The sequence below is a fragment of the Engystomops pustulosus genome, chromosome 5 (assembly GCF_040894005.1).
Source record: "Engystomops pustulosus chromosome 5, aEngPut4.maternal, whole genome shotgun sequence".
NCBI lineage: Eukaryota > Metazoa > Chordata > Amphibia > Anura > Leptodactylidae > Engystomops > Engystomops pustulosus.
In genome coordinates this window covers 126,122,045-126,135,729 of record NC_092415.1, presented here as the reverse complement: position 1 = coordinate 126,135,729, position 13,685 = coordinate 126,122,045, and the positions used below count along the sequence as shown (strand labels likewise).

The window sequence follows — 13,685 nt, the reverse complement described above, 5'->3', positions numbered from 1 at the left end:
GAAATTAAATTTGTTCTAACCCCTTAAGAACGCAGCACTTCCACTTTTCACTCTCCACCTTCAAAAATCCATAACTCTTCCTTTTTAGGTGTACAGAGCTGTGTGGGGCTTGTTTTGGGCATAATAAATTTTACTTCTAAATGACGTTATGTATTACAGGCAGTCCCCGGGTTACATACAAGATAGGGACTGTAGGTTTGTTCTTAAGTTGAATTTGTATGTAAGTCGGAACTGTATACTTTATCATTGTAATCCCCAGCCAAATTTTTTTTGGTCTCTGTGTCAATTGGATTTTAAAAATGTTGGATTGTCATTAGAACCAGGATTAACAATAAAGCTGCATTGCAGACACCTCTGATAACTGTTATAGGTGTTTATTGTAGCCTAAGACTAAAGTACAGTAAATTGCTGTGTTGCAAAGAGAAACAGGTTCTTTGGATTTCGTGTTATAGAACAAGAAAAATTACACAATCAACAATATTTAAAAGGTTTATTGCAATACAAAAGTACATAAAGAGTTAAATAAAATGTAATACTCACAACACTGTCAACTTTCATTGATGAGCTCCGGCACACAAATCTTCACGGGCTTATCAACTTACAACACTGTCCAGCATCATTGATGACCTTCCGGCAGGTAGGGGTCTTCACCTCTGCCAATATCCAGAGGTCCGTTTTTAACTAGGGGTCGTATGTAAGTCAGGTGTTCTTAAGTAGGGGACCGCCTGTATGGGCCATAAAATGGAAAGCTGGAAAAAAAATTAAAATGTGTTGAAATTGTCAAACCCTCCCCCGCATTTGCAGAATCACGGGACTTCCAATAGTGGGTGACCAAGGGTATCACCCATCTGCAGCACTTGATGTCCGCAGAATTTTTCTGACATAACCAATTATTACATTTTGTGCAATCAATCCCACAAGGTACATCTTAAAACTCCCACACGACACTTGAAAATATCTGTATAAATGACCCATTCGGTAGAGGAACACTCTCTCTGCTAATACTCTATTTTCAATGTGCCCCCTATGGACATTGTCACGTTTTATGGAACATGTGGGAGTCTGACTTGGGCTGTCAGTGCCCCCCTGGAGGCACTGCTGTACCACTCTAGCGAAAGACAGCCAGCAAGTTTCGTTAACAGAGACCTCTCATAGGATACTCCATAGAACATACTATGTTCCGGTACGTCTTTCCACATGACCAACTGTTAATTCCAAGGCTGCAATGTCCTGGGCGATAGGGCCAATGATGGTGGCAATGCACCATAGTTGCCTCCCTCTGGAACCATGTAAAAACTCTCATCCGCTCTCTGTTAGGTAACGCAATACCTGTAACCCCAGCAGTACTCCTTCCCACTGTTTGAAGGGATCTAGAACCGTAGATCGCTTCACAAGGCCCCCCTACTCTCTAGAGAGCTCTTTCACTGTCCAATATGCATCGACATGGCTCCAGCACTACTTCTCCACATGTAGTCTTGTTCTATACATGTTCTACACTATACAGATCTTGTGATCTTGTTACCTGTATGCTTTTCTCCTTCCACCTGTGTCCCCTTCCTGGTTCCACTTTGTTTTATTGTTTTGAATGATACAGAAGGATGCATCAAGAAAACTGTTTTCATCACTAATCCTGAGACCATCACCGAGCAGATGTATTTATACGGAGACTTGATATGCACACAAGGTGGATTATATTCATCATGATCAGTCATTTAGGACAACATGGTCACAGCACCCAAATAAATTCATAGCTTACATTTCCTAAATGTCTGTTTTATGTTGGCATGGTTTTTTAAGATTCCACATATTTTACTAGAATGTTGTGAGGGTCGGAATTTGGGTGCCATTTTTGAAATTTTTGAGAAAATCACCAAAACCCGTATTTAGATGGGCCTGCTCAACTTTTAATTGACGGAGATGCCTAAATAATAGCTAGACTTGTAAATTACCCCATTATGGAAACTACACCCCTCAATGTTTGAAAAAGCACTTTCAACCCCTTACTGAAGTGCACCATACTAGTACGGCACATTTCGGGTCCCGGTACATGGAGAGGTAACACCCTTGATCGGTGACATCTGGCCGAGGATCGTTTAAAAAAAAAAAAATCTTATAAAAAAACCTAAAAATTCAAATCACCCCCCTTTCCCTAGAACAGATATAAATATTAATAAACAGTAAAAATCATAAACACATTAGGTATCGCCGTGTCCGAAAATGCCCAATCCTTCAAAATATAGTAACGTTTTTTCACTCCGTTTAACCCCCGTAACGGAAAATAGTGCCATTTTGAAAGATATTAAAAAATCAAAAACTGATCAAAAGGTTTTACAGTCCTATAATTGATAGAAATGAAAACATCATCAAAAGTCACAAAAACTGACACCACCCACAGCTCCGTATACCAAAGTATGAAAAAGTTATTGGCGCCAGAATATGGCAAAATCCAAAAAAAATTTTGTACAGGAGGTTTTAATTTTTGTGAATGTATGAAAACATTATAAAACCTACATAAATTTGTTATCCCCATGATCGCACCGACCCAAAGAATAAAGTAGACATGTCATTTTTTGCGGAATTTTTTTCCACTACACGACATGGAAAATTAAATACCATCACTGTGAAGTGCAATTTGTTACGCAGAAAACAAGCCATCCCAAAGCTCTTTACGTGGAAAAATAAAAAAGTTATAGATTTTTGAAGGTGGGGAGTGAAAAATGGAAGTGAAAAAACGAAAAAGGGCCAGGTTGTTAAGGGGTTACGAAGTTTTTCAACCCTTTAGGTGTTTTAGAGAGGTTAAAACAAAATGGAGGTGCGGTATACAAATTGTAATATTTTTTGACAATTCATTTATTTTGGGTGGACAATTAAACGTTTGTAATGGATTAAATGAAAAAAGCCTGTGGTGGTAAACTGCTTTATGGGCACACGGCCGGGCATAGAATGGAACAAGGCGCCATCCAGAGCAGATTTGCAATGTCACATTGTACAGGCTATAATTTTTCTTTTCTTTTTTTAATGTGGATCTATTGGGGCTTATTTTTTTGCCACATGAGATGCACTTTTCTGGTACATAATCTATAGCTAATTGGTGAGAATTTATTAACTCTTTGTTGGTGGAGGAAATAAAAATCATCAATTTTTAGGAAAGTTTTTTAGCGTTTTTTTGGGGGGCGGGGTGTTTACCATACCTCAAAAATAGTATATTATTTTTATTCTATGGGTAGCCACGATTACGAAAATACCTTATTTATAGATTTTTTTTTTTTCCCATTTTTACTGAATAAAAAGTAATTTGGCGAAAATGTTGTTAATTTTAGCATACCGACTTTCATGTGCATAACTTTTTTATTTTTCAGCTGCCAAAACTGGTTAAGGGCTTATTTTTAGCGAGAAGCATTGTTCTTTTTAGTCTTATTTTTACAAGCATTTTTAAAGGGTATTACTTACTTTAAAGGGTATTACTTACTTACCTTTTTTGAGTGCTTTTTAGGGTTGTTTTTTTACTGGGTTCTCTTTGCATATCTAATAATGATTCTGTTTTATTATGCAGATAGTCAGGAACGCAGAGATACCAAATATGTGGGGGTTTTGTGTATTTTATTCTATTTTACTGAATAAAAACAAATTTGGAGAAAATCTTGTTCATTTTAGCATCACCATTTTTCATATGCATAATTTTTTTATTTTTCAGCTGAGAAATCTGGTTAGGGGCTTATTCAGTGGTCTTACTTTAGCGTGCTTAACCTTTTTTTGTTCCAACAAGGTTTCCCCTTCCACAAGGGAGGGGGAATATATTGATGGACCCCGTTAGTATATGCACCGATGGTGGCTGGGAAATTAATTGCTCAATTAAAACTCCAAAAAGTCGCACGGACAGCGACCACAAATACCCTTTAGCCACCAGGGTTAAATAATAAAACTCAACTTTTATTAATTTTATATTAAGAATTTGTAGATAACGAGACACTCTTTAAAATCAACAGACAGGCAATAGAGGAGGGGTCAATGGAGTAGGATTCTACTAGGATGCTCCATTAGGGCTATAGTATAATATCTTCCTATAAGGAGATTAATCAGTTCTCACTCAAAGATATTATATGTCACTGTAGTGAACGTATTGTTCATGGAGACCACCTAGTCTATTCCTATATAGAGGGTTACCTTATTTCAGGCTCTTCAATGAGGAGCTCAATACAGTTCATTACCCTATCCTATAAATTGTCTGCTGCTATGTTAAAATTCAAACATGCCGCTCAACCAAGCCCACCCAACATGTTTTGCCGAACTGGCGTCATCAGGGGTTTGGCTTGCAATGCAAGCTTCTATAAACTATCGGTTCCTGGCTCATCATACCGTGCCGCTCATCTGAGGTGACATTATCCTATGAATGCATTTCTTAGAAAGAATTAGAGTTTAGGGCTCCGTTAGGGGCTTAGAGATAGGCTAATAAGCCCCAACGTTTCATACCTCAGACCGGATGTTGATAAATTATTGTCCAATCAGGAGTTGTGAAAATGGTCCCGTAGATTGGGGCCACCTCGGAATGTAAGTTTGGGATGAGGACTTAAAACCTTCTTAAGATCCGGGTCTCCTCGTAATTGAGGCCAGTATCTTTGGAGAATATTAGTTACCTCTTGTGTATATGAATCGAACTGACCGATGCATCTAATTAGAGGGGAGTCAGACTTTGTCTCCTTAGGTTTCAAGAGGTCCTCCTGGCGTAAGATCTTCGCCAGATTGTACGCAAGGTTCAGAGTTCGTTTCAGATATTTCTGAACCGTTGATAAGAGGTCATTGCATTCCTTCTGGAATGTTGATTCTTTAGAACAGTTACGTCTCATGCATACATATTGGCTGATTGGGATACCTTTTTTAAGGGCTGGTGGATGCCAACTGCGGAAGTCCAAGAAGTTATTAGTACAGGTGGGTTTTCTGTAAATTTTAGTATTCAAGTTACCTTCAGGTGATACCATGATAGGTCCAGGAAGTTGATTTGAGTGGCGTGTGTCTCAAATGTGAAGTGCATGCCAATGTTATTACAGTTTAAAGGAAACCTACCATTTCAAATGGTAGGTTTAAGCTGTAAACACCGAGCACCAGCTCAGGGTGAGCTGGTGCCGGTGCTTAGTTCCGTTAGTGTTAAAACCGCGGTATCGCGGTTTTAACACTAACGAAACTAAGCACCGGCACCAGCTCACCCTGAGCTGGTGCTCGGTGTTTACAGCTTAAACCTACCATTTGAAATGGTAGGTTTCCTTTAACACCTTGACAAAGGTTTCAAAACTGTTTTTGTCGCCTTCCCATAAAATTAAAATGTCGTTGATAAATCGACCACAGAATTGAATGTGATTGGTGAATGCTTCAATGATTCGGAAAAAACTAAAGGTGCTTCCCACCACCCAAGTAAATAAATTTGCGTAATTAGGGGCACATGCTGTGCCCATGGCAGTTCCCTTTATCTGCCAAAAGTAAGTGTCTTCAAACAAAAAATAATTGTGTTTCAAATTCCAAAAGTGATAAAATAAAACGATTATGTGCTTGATACTGTATTCCCCTAGCCCTAGCTCATGGTGTATGTTACTATAGAGGGCTTCGACATCAAGAGAGGCCAATAGGACATTCGAGGGTATTTGAATACCCTGCAGGCGGCCTATTGTATCCTTGGTATCCCTAAGATATGAGGGGAGACTTTCAACAAAAGGCGCTAGTATTTTGTCGATGTATATGCTAGGATTCTGCGTAAGATTATCGTTGCCAGAGACGATGGGTCTCCCTGGCATAGGAAGGCGTTCTTTATGCACTTTCGGGAGTGCATAGAATGTGGCAACAGTTGGTGCTGGATTGTACATAAACAAATATTCATCTTTGGATATTGACCCCTGCTCGAGGGCGCCATCCAGGATGCTTGTAAGTTCTTGTAGAAACATTTCTGTAGGATTTCTCGGTAATTTGGTATATGTATCTTTGTCGTCCAGTAATCTTCTGACCATATCTATGTAATCTAGCTTATCTGTATTAATCTAATCTAGCTTATCAGAAGGCTTTATTACTATGCTGTGATCGTCTCTCAGCTCTGTTAGTGCTTTCTGTTCCTCAGGGGATAGATTTGAGGCTATTTTGTTTTTAGATGGTCTAAGATTTTTTATATCAGCAGTAACCAACTTGACGAACATATCGATATGTTGGTATTGCGAAAACACCGGTGTGCTCTTGGATTTTGGTTTGAGGTTAGTGAAAGGCCCGGGCTGCATAGACTGGCCGTCCATAGATTCCACCGGTCCCATTTCATTTTCTAACAGGAGCTCCTCCAAAGCTTTGAGTGCTTCCTCTTCTATACTTTGGAGATATTGATCTTCCTTATTTTTCGAGGTATGACATTTGTGTAGGGCCAACTTGCGGGCAAATAAATTAATGTCTTTTACCCAAGTAAAGTGGTCAAAGCGTGGGATCGGGGTAAATGAAAGGCCTCTTTTTAGGAGGCTCAATTGAGCCTCAGTGAAAGTACGAGAAGACAGATTAAATATAAGTGATTGATGTGATGTGCCACTGTCAGGTTTTTCAAAGGGGTCTGTAGATTGAATGGTGTTTGGCCCTGGGGCTGACCTATAAGGGAGACCCATCGTCTCTGGCAACGATAATCTTACGCAGAATCCTAGCATATACAATACTAGCGCCTTTTGTTGAAAGTCTCCCCTCATATCTTAAGGATACCAAGGATACAATAGGCCGTCTGCAGGGTATTCAAATACCCTCGAATGTCCTATTGGCCTCTCTTGATGTCGAAGCCCTCTATAGTAGCATACACCATGAACTAGGTCTCAGGGCTGTTGAATATTTTCTGCCTACACGGGGAATACAATATCAAGGACATAATCGTTTTATTTTATCACTTTTGGAATTTGCATTTAAACACAATTATTTTTTGTTTGAAGACACTTACTTTTGCCAGATAAAGGGAACTGCCATGGGCACAGCATGTGCCCCTAATTACGCAAATTTATGGGTGGTGGGAAGCAACTTTAGTTTTTTCCGAATCATTGGAGCACTTCACCAATCACATTCAATTCTTGGGTCGATTTATCGACGACATTTTAATTTTATGGGAAGGCGACAAACACAGTTTTGAAACCTTTGTTAAGGTGTTAAACTGTAATAACATTGGCATGCACTTCACATTTGAGACACACACACCACTCAAATCAACTTCCTGGACCTAACTGTCATGGCATCACCTGAAGGTAACTTGAATACTAAAATTTACAGAAAACCCACCTGTACTAATAACTTCTTGGACTTCCGCAGTTGGCATCCACCAGCCCTTAAAAAAGGTATCCCAATCAGCCAATATGTACACACGAGACGTAACTGTTCTAAAGAATCAACATTCCAGAAGGAATGCAATGACCTCTATCAACGGTTCAGAAATAAGAAATATCTGAAACGAACTCTGAACCTTGCGTACAATCGGGCTAAGATCTTACACCAGGAGGACCTCTTGAAACCTAAGGAGACCAAGTGTGACTCCCCTCTAATTAGATACATCGGTCAGTTCGATTCATATACACAAGATGTAACTAATATTCTCCAAAGATACTGGCCTCTATTACGAGGGGACCCGGATCTTAAGAAGGTTTTAAGTCCTCATCCCAAACTTACATTCCAAGGTGGCCCCAATCTACGGGACCATTTGGTGCACAGCCATTTGAATCTAAACCCAAACCAGCTGAAAACTGGCTTACACAGTCCACTGTAGGGTCACATCCCTGTGGTAATTGCTCCTTCTGCCCCCTTGTTCCGAGAGTGAAAGAATTTACCAATCCAGTAGATAATAAAAGCTACAAGATCCAGCAGTTTTTTAATTACCGAAGCACGGTAATAATATATGTAGCCAGTTGCCCTTGTCCCAAACCTTATGTTGGGAAGACGGAGGAGGAGGATTTCTAAGCAGTGGAGTCTCACTGCGCATGCGCTCCTCTTTCCTCGCACCGATGGATACATGTTTTGAGTGCGTGTGCACGCACATTACGTGACGCACATGCGTCAAATCTCTAAGCCCCTAACGGAGCCCTAAACTCTAATCCTTTCTAAGAAATGCATTCATAGGATAATGTCACCTCAGATGAGCGGCACGGTATGATGAGCCAGGAACCGATAGTTTATAAAAGCTTGCATTGCACGGTGATCGTGTAGCAGTCAGCCCCAAACCCCTGATGATGCCAGTTTGGCGAAACATGTCGGGTGGGCTTGGTTGAGCGGCACGTTTGAATTTTAACATAGCAGCAGACAATTTATAGGATAGGGTAATGAACTGTATATAAATCTAGTGAGGGTTAGCTAGAATCATTGAGGAGCCTGAAATAAGGTAACCCTCTATATAGGAATAGACTAGGTGGTCTCCATGAACAATACGTTCACTACAGTGACATATAATATCTTTGAGTGAGAACTGATCAATCTCCTTATAGGAAGATATTATACTATAGCCCTAATGGAGCATCCTAGTAGAATCCTACTCCATTGACCCCTCCTCTATTGCCTGTCTGTTGATTTTAAAGAGTGTCTCGTTATCTACAAATTCTTAATATAAAATTAATAAAAGTTGAGTTTTATTATTTAACCCTGGTGGCTAAAGGGTATTTGTGGTCGCTGTCCGTGCGACTTTTTGGAGTTTTTAGAGCATTTTTTTAAAGGTATTAATTAAAAATTCTCTTTTTTTGGAACGTTTTTTTTTCCCGGTGTTTACCGTGCAGGTCCAAATATGTGGGTTTATTTGTGTGTGTTGTGTTTTTTATACTTAATATTTTTATGGGAAAGTGACATTTTAGGGGCTTATATTTTTATGTATTTATTTTTTATTTATTCTAATGTTTAAACTTTAGAGTTTTTAACTTTTATTACAAGCTTGAACTTGAACCAGCGATGCTTAGCTCACTGGTTCAAGTCCAATACACTGCTCTACAATACTTATTCATTGTAGGAAAGTGTAAACAGTCTGAGCATGTGCAGACAGTTTATAGTCAGACCCCGAAAGGACATACTATAATGTCCAGGTGCGTGCAGGGGTTAATGCATGTGTTAAAATTGCGTTAATGCTTGTGAAACCGCATGCGTTAAAAGCAAACAAGACGCAACATGTGACCAAAGCCTAAAAGTAATGGGGATGAATAATATTGAACGCCCCACTTTTCAGTTTAAAATATCCAATAAAATGTATTCCATTTCACAATTGTGTCCAGCCTATTGTTGATTATTCAACAAAAAAATTACAATTTTATATCTTTGTTTGAAGCCTTAAATCTGGAAAATTGTAGAAAAATTCAAGGGTGCCGAATGCTTTTGCAAGGCACTGTAGAATCCATTTTTCAAATGCCTTTTGAACCCCTTAATGAGTTGGCCCTACAGTGTTCACTGTAGCATAAAAATAATATATTATCTTTTTTCTACTGATCACTACGATTACGGTGCTACATCATGTATATAGTTTTATTTATATTTGTCCAAAAACTAGAATAGAAAAAATTGTGTTTGTTTTAGTATCACCATTTTTGCAGCTGCATAACTTTAGTATTTTTTGGTTAATGGAGCTGGTTGTGGGCTTAATTTTTGTGTGACAAATTGTACTTTTCAGTGGTACTATTTTGGTGCTTGTAACTTTTTATGATCACTTTTTAGAACATTTTTTGGAAAGTGATTTGATTTTAAAAAATTACATTTTTGGCAAGTTTTTCTTGTGGTGTTTGGGAGACTTTCAACTTTTTTTTTTTTAATAAACATTTTTATTAAAGCATTTTCTATCTTTTATGACATTGTAGACACAAGACAGAAAACACATTCCAAGGTACATAAAATACACATACTGTATATACTTGTGTATAAGCCGAGTCAATAAAAAAAATTAAACTTATATACTCACCCTCCGGCGGCCCTGACTCTCAGAGCGGCTCCTCAATGTCGGCGCAGGTCCTCTTCTGTCTTCCCTGCGGCTCCGCTTTTTTTCTTCGGTCTTCTGTAACAGCTGGCAGAGACGCGGCCATTTTATCTGCCAGCCGGCTCATACTATGACGTCATCAGCGGCCGCATCATAGTTTGCATTGGCTGGCAGAGCGCATGGTCTTGTCTCTGCCGGCTGTTACAGAAACCCGTAGAGGAGCTGCAGGGAAGACAGAAGAGGAGCCGCGCTGAGCATCTGGGCCGCCGGAGGGTGAGTATATAAGCTTATTTTTTTGCTGACTGTATGCTGCAGGGGAACTGGGTGGGCTGACTGTATGCTACAGAGGGCTAAGTGGGCTGGCTGTATGCTACAGGGGGCTAAGTGGGCTGGCTGTATACTACAGGGGGCTGGCTGGGCTAGCTATATAATACAGGGGGCTGGCTGTATACCACAGGGGGCTGGGCTGGCTGTTTACTACAGGGGGCTGGGCTGGCTGTTTACTGCAGGGGGTTGGGCTGGCTGTATACTACAGGGGGTTGGGCTGGCTGTATACTACAGAGGGTTGGGCTGGCTGTATACTACAGAGGGTTGGGCTGGCTGTATACTACAGGGGGCTGTATTGCACTATGTAATGTAATAAACTGAGCATGCTGTCCATGCTCATTGGATTACAGCTGGGTCCTACCAGGAAGCAGAGAACCGGCTCCCTGATATGATCATGCAACCTCGGGGCACTGGCAGACCCAAGTAAGACCCAGTAAGCACCGCTGGGGGGGGGGGGTCCTATCCACGTCAAAAGCCCCTTACACCTCCGGCCCCGGATGTTACAGACGGTTGTCAGCTGCGATATGCAATGAAAACGTGTTCTGTACGTTTCATGCTCGGAACGTGAGCCGGCACCTAGACGCACTTCCTGACGCTCTGTACTATTACGCCATATTAAGAAATAATAAAACCTATATAAAAGGAAAGGTCTAATTTGAACGAAACCTTACTACAAGAAAATGGTGCAAGTATGTGTTTTTTGTTTTTTTTGTAATTTCACTGCATTTGGATTTTGTTTCTTGCTTCCCAGAAGATGGCATATCCCTAATAAATGCCATCACTAGGAACTACAATTTTCTATGTAGAAAACTAGCACTCATACAGCTCTGTACATGGAAAAATTTTAAAAAAAAGTAATGGATTTCTTATGGGGAGCAAAAAATTGAAAAGCAGAGAAGGGCATTGGCGGAAAGGAGTTAATCCTTTTTCTGCCAAGCTATGTATCTCAAACGTCCTCACAGGGTGGCATCTGTATGGCCAGCAACTAATGTTATACCTCCTCTCGTCAGAGGGCTATAACTTTGGATCTGTGGCACTTATAATCTCTTATTTAAATATATGTAAAGATTGCACCCCAAATTCTCACTTCAAACGTGAATATCTCCAGTTCCTATCCCAGGGAGAATTTGGAGGAGGGGGTGCACAAGAGGAGCTGCCCACATTCCACAGATAAAGTAAATATAGACGTTTATATGTTACTAAATTTTGATAAGGATAATGTTAACTAATGTTCTTGTTCTTAACCCTCTCCTACCCAGAATAATCTGAGAGCGCACTTGCTCTTTGTCATACAGCGAGCAATCCTTTTTAACGTAAATTGAGAGAAAAGATGAACATTTGATCCTCTTCGCCTTATGGGGCTACATATTGACATCGCAACCCAGATTTTGTTGAAAAAGTTATATGTAACACGAAAATTGCACACACATTCCTCAATAAAGCTTTACGTTCACACCATCCCTCCACTATTAACACCTATGTTATGACGCCCTAACTCAAATTCTTATACACCACTTTCTGTTATTGCTCTGCTTATTTAATGGTGCACATGTAAATGTGACCTCTGTTATCTTATTAGCTTGGTTTATGTCTTATATAGGTCGTTTTATTTGGGTTACCATTGTGTAAGGGAGCATATACAATGATATATCTGTGTGAAGTTCAGTTCAATTTTCTGCATAATCTGTTTGGCGCACCAGACAGATTTAACAAATGTGGGGTATGCATGATATCCTCACATCCTACTGTCTTTAGGAAATTAATTTTTCTTTATACAAGAATTTGTTCATATTTTAGTGAAAATGTTTAATTTTAATGTATTTTTGCATTTTAATACTCTTTCTGTAAAAAAATATTTTGACAGAATTGGAGGTTTTACATATATTTTTTTTAGCCAACTGTATTATTATTGGATTTTTTTAGGTATAAAAAAAATACAACAGCAGTAGAGTGCACTCTGGATTAACAGACCCAAAGTGACCCTCGCAGGGGTCTGGGCACACAACCCATAGAGAGTTCAAATACAATGAGTAAACTTTGGAATATCAATAACTAATAACATTCTAAAAGGAAGTTATATCTTTTGTATACTTGCTAAGTTGCGACTTAGATTTAAGACAAGACAAGGGGAGAAACTGTAGGACAGAGAGGGCAGGTAGACGACCCATATCTTCTATGTAGGGTGGGGGATGCAGGTTCAAGCCAGGATAGAATTTATCAACTCTATCTTGCACAAGTGCCATTAAGTGTTCCATAGTGTCGACCTCTTTTATTCTGGAACAGAGTTGGTGGTTCTGTCTGCTTCCATTTAGCCCGAATCTGGCATTTTGCTGTTGTCAAGATGTGTAAGAAGAGTTTTGAACTATGCTTCTCCAGACCAACTGGGAAGACGTTCAGCAAATATGCACTAGGCTTCATGGGTGTCACTCTGCCAAGCACATCTGCAACCATTTTTTTAACTATTCGGCAATAAGCAACAATTGAGGTTGTCAGATGGACAGTTGTCATGGTGAAAGCAGTGCAAGGCGAAAATATGCATCTAGGTGCGCAAACTAGACGTTGACCTGGACGTATATTTTCGTCAAAGGTCATTAAAGGGTTCAAACAAGAATAAACAACCTTTTCATGATATTTAACCGGCCACACGTCTAGTAGTCCTGCTTCCTGGCAGAATCTTTACAGACCTGGAGTACACCCCTGTGATAATACATTCCCTTACGCAGACGTACTCTGTCCAGCCGATTATCAAAGATTACATTAAAATATTTTGTGGCGATCACTGGGCAAATTTTTTATTTTTTATATTTTCAAATTTATATTTTTATTTTCAAATTTAAGCAGTTGATGTAATACCCAAAAGGAGAAGAGATTTGGTAAACAAGTAAAGTTTACAAATGGAAGAATATAACAAAACCAAAAATAGAGACCAGCCCTTTTCTAAAGTACATCACATACAATACTCTCACATACTCTCAAAACAGCAGCCTATCAAAAACCCAAACAAGGAGAACTGCAAAGCCATCACTAAAAATTCATAGTATCATTTATTGAAATATCAATACATACAATTCATAATTATATACCATATGATGGGGAAAGAAAAAAGGGGAAAACAAGTGGCCCCTGATGGAAAGTTGGGGCAACCGTGAAGTACACAAGCAACCCTCAGAATGGCCCAGGAACTAGAAAGAATAAATAACAACTTTGACTAAAGAAATCTGGTCAAAAGTTAATAAAAAAACATAATGCAGACAGGAGTATGAAAATAATTTTTTCAATCAATCATATGTGAAGTGAAGACCTGAGGTACCTTCTGACTCCAACAATTAACATAAACAGTAAATGCTTACTCGAAAGCATGTTAATAGGTTCAATGGGCAGTCCTGACGGGGCCAATAAACTACACCCCAGTTTACACCCCTGGGTG

The 13,685-nt window shown here is 39.5% G+C and overlaps 1 protein-coding gene across 3 annotated transcripts in view; it reads left to right on the top strand.

Annotated features, from left to right (window-relative positions):
• GALNT1 (polypeptide N-acetylgalactosaminyltransferase 1) overlaps positions 1–13,685 on the top strand; it is a 418,536-nt gene that overhangs the window by 354,457 nt on the left and 50,394 nt on the right. The gene's annotated exons all lie outside the window — the stretch shown is intronic.